This window comes from Colobus angolensis, unplaced genomic scaffold (assembly GCF_000951035.1).
Source record: "Colobus angolensis palliatus isolate OR3802 unplaced genomic scaffold, Cang.pa_1.0 Scaffold157, whole genome shotgun sequence".
NCBI classification, from domain to species: domain Eukaryota; kingdom Metazoa; phylum Chordata; class Mammalia; order Primates; family Cercopithecidae; genus Colobus; species Colobus angolensis.
In genome coordinates this window covers 1,003,731-1,007,330 of record NW_012114677.1, presented here as the reverse complement: position 1 = coordinate 1,007,330, position 3,600 = coordinate 1,003,731, and the positions used below count along the sequence as shown (strand labels likewise).

Sequence of the window (3,600 nt, the reverse complement as noted above, 5' to 3'; positions counted from 1 at the left end):
TGAGCCGAGATCACACCTCTGCACTCCAGCCTGGGCAACAGAGTGAGACTCCATCTCAAAAAAACAAAAAACAAACAAACAAAACCACAAAAAGCACTTCGGGTTGCAGTGGCCACTGTGAATAATTTTTGTACATCATTCTCAAATTGTGTATTTGAAGGGCTTAGAGTGAAAAAGGGAAATTCCCAAACACCAAATGATCTTTTGTTCCTTTGCGTTTTGTCATTAGTAGGAGGAAGCTTCCTAAAGAAAGATTGAAAAATTAATTCCTAAAGGATTCCTTGATTAAAGCAAATAAAAATGGGAAAACGTAAAACTCTTTTAGATCCCTCAAATTGCACCGTGAACTTTATGACCTTTATTTCACTCTTGCTACAAGCTCCTCCACTGCCCCACCCCCTCTATCTTTTCTTTATTTTTTTAGAGGCAGAGTCTTGTTCTGTTGCCCAGGCTGTTCTTGAACTCCTGAGCTCAGGTGATCTTCCCAGCTCAGCCTTCGAGTGGCTGGAGCCGAGGCCCACACCACCATTCCTGGCTATCTTTCAAAAATTAATTTTAATTTTAATTTTTGTAGAGATGGGGTCCCCTTGTGTTGCTCAGGCTGGGATGCCCATCATTTGAATTCATGTCCTTTCTCTTCTGTTTGGCCAGAAACCCCTGAGGCTCGACTGCCTCTTAAAGGCAAATCATCTGAGAAACAGGCAAGCCCCTTCTCTCTCTCTCCCCTCCCTCCCTCCCTTCCTTCCTTCCTTCCTTCCCTCCCTACTTCTTTCTTTCTTTTCTTTTCTTTTCTTGATCTCCTGACCTTGTGATCCGCCCGTCTCGGCCTCCCAAAGTGCTGGGATTACAGGCTTGAGCCACCGTGCCCGGCCCTTTCTTTATTTTTCTTGAGATGGAGTCTCACTCTGTCACCCAGGCTGGAGTGCAGTGGCACAATCTCAGCTCACTGCATCCTCCGCCTCCCAGGTTCAAGCGATTCTGTCTCAGCCTCCCGAGTAGCGGGGATTGCATGCGAGTGCGACCATGCCTGGCTAATTTTTGTATTTTTAGTAGAGACGGGGTTTCACCATGTTGGACAGGCTGGTCTCAAACTCCTGGGCTCAAGTGATCCACCTGCCTCAGCCTCCCAAAGTGCTGGGTTTACAGGTGTGAGCCACTATGACCGGCCTGGCTAATTTTTAAAATAACAGCTTTATTAAGGAATAATTTATATATTAAAAATGTACCCTTTTGGAAGTCCAAGCCACAGCCGTCAGGCAAGTAAAAGGCATGCACATAGGAAAAAAAGTCAAACTATCTCTGTGGGGCAAAGAAAGAGAGATCAGATTGTCACTGTGTAGAAAAGGAAGATATAAGAAACTCCATTTTGATCTGTACTAAGAAAAATTGTTTCTGCTTTGAGATGCTGTTCACCTGTAACTTTCGCCCCAATCCTGTGCTCACAGAAACATGTGCTGTACTGAATCAAGGTTTGATGGACTTAGGGCTGTGCAGGATGTGCCTTGTTAACAGTATGTTTGCAGGCAGTGTGCCTGGTAAAAGTCATCGCCATTCTCCTTTCTCTTAACCAGGGACACGGTGCACTGTGGAAAGCTGCAGGGACCTCTGCCCAAGAAAGCCTGGGTATTGTCCCAGGTTTCCCCCCAGACCTTACCATCCCCCAGCCTGATACCCGTAAAGGGTCTGTGCTGAGTGAAAGAGGGAGGCCTCTTTGCAGTTGAGATAAGAGGAAGGCTTGTGTTTCCTGCTCGTCCCTGGGAATGGAATGTCTTGGTGTAAAGCTGACCATTCCCAATCCTTCTATTCTGAGATAGGAGAAAACCGCCCTGGGGCTGGAGGTGAGATATGCTGGCGGCGATACTGCTCTGTTGCTCTTTGCTACACTGAGATGTTTGGGTAAAGAGAAACATAAATCTAGCCTACGTGCACATCCAGGCACAGTGCCTTTCCTTGAACTTATGCATGATACAGATTCCTTTGTTCACACGTTTCCCTGCTGACCTTCTCTCCACCTGTTGCCCTGCTACACTCCCCTCGCCAAGAGGGTAAAAATAATGATCAATAAATACTGAGGGAACCAGAGGCTGGTGCCAGTGCAGGTCCTCTGTATGCTGAGCGCCAGTCCCCTGGGCCCACTGTTCTTTCTCTATACTTTGTCTCTGTGTCTTATTTCTTTTCTCAGTCTCTCGTCCCACCTGACGAGAAATACTCACAGGTGTGGACGGGCTGGCCCCCTTCAATCTCTCTTCGCTGATGCTCAGATTCTATACCTAGAAAACCCTGAACTCCACCAAAAGGCTCCTGTACTGTAATGACTGCAGTAAAGTTTCAAGATCCAAAATCAACATTCAAAAGTCATCAGTATTTCTTTTCTTTTCTTTCTTTTTTTTGAGACAGAGTCTTGCTCTGTTACCAGGCTAGAGTGCAGTGGCACGATCTTGGTGCACTGCAACCTCCACCTCCTGGGTTCAAATGATTCTCCTGCCTCAGGCTCCCAAGTAGCTGTGACTACAGGTGTGTGCCACCATGCTCAGCTAATTTTTGTATTTTTAGTAGAGACATGTTTCACCATGTTGGCCAGGATGGTCTCAATCTCTTGACCTCGTGATCTGCCCGCCTCGGCCTCCCAAAGTGCTGGGATTACAGGCGTGAGCCATAGCGCCCGGCCAGTCAGCAGCATTTGTATAAACCAATAGTGTCTAAACTGAGAGCCAAATCAAGAATTCTATCCCATTTACAATAGCCACACACAAAAATAAAATACCTAGGAATACGTCTAACCAGGGAGGTGAAAGATATTGATAAGGAAAGTTACAAAACACTGCTGAAAGAAATCATAGATGACACAAACACATGGAAAAAATGTCCTATATTCATGGATTGGAAGAATCAATATTGTTACAATGGCCATAATGGGCTGGGCACAGTGGCTCACACCTGTAGTCCTAGCACTTTGGGAGGCCAAGGAAGGCCTGATCTTTGATAAAGTCAACAAAAATAAGCAATGGGGTAAGGACTCCCTATTCAATAAATGGTGCTAGGAAAACTGGCTAACTATATGCAGAAGAATAAAACTGGACCCCTACCTTTCACCTAATAAAAAAACTAAAGATGGACTAAAGATTTAAATGTAAGACCACAAAAGATTTAAATGTAAGAATCCTAGAAGAAAACCTGGGAAACACCATTCTGGACATCAGTCTTGGGAAAGAATTTATTACGAAGTCCTCAAAAGCAATTGTAACAACAACAACAACAAAATTGATGAGTAGGACCTAGTTACACTGGAGAGTTTATGCACAGCAAAAGAAACCACCCCAGAGTAAACAGACAGCTTACAGAATGGCAGCAAATATTCTCAAAACATCCCAGTGGGCCGGGCATGGGGGCTCAAGCCTGTCATCCCAGCACTTTGGGAGGCCGAGGCGGGTGGATCACAAGGTCAGGAGATCAGCACCATCCTGGCTAACATGGTGAAACCCCCGTCTCTTCTAAAAATACAAAAAGGGCCAGGCACGGTGGCTCACGCCTGTAATCCCAGCACTTTGGGAGGCTGAGGCAGGTGGATCACGAGGTCAGGAGATCAGCACCATCCTGGCT

At 45.8% G+C, this 3,600-nt stretch overlaps 1 long non-coding RNA gene across 1 annotated transcript in view; it reads left to right on the top strand.

The window, feature by feature from the left end:
• Positions 1-3,507: 3,507 nt before the first annotated feature.
• LOC105508012 overlaps positions 3,508-3,600 on the top strand; it is a 21,110-nt gene continuing 21,017 nt past the window's right edge. Inside the window, exon 1 of the long non-coding RNA XR_001001192.1 lies at positions 3,508-3,574. This is a non-coding gene — a long non-coding RNA (uncharacterized LOC105508012). The remainder of the gene's footprint in view (positions 3,575-3,600) is intronic.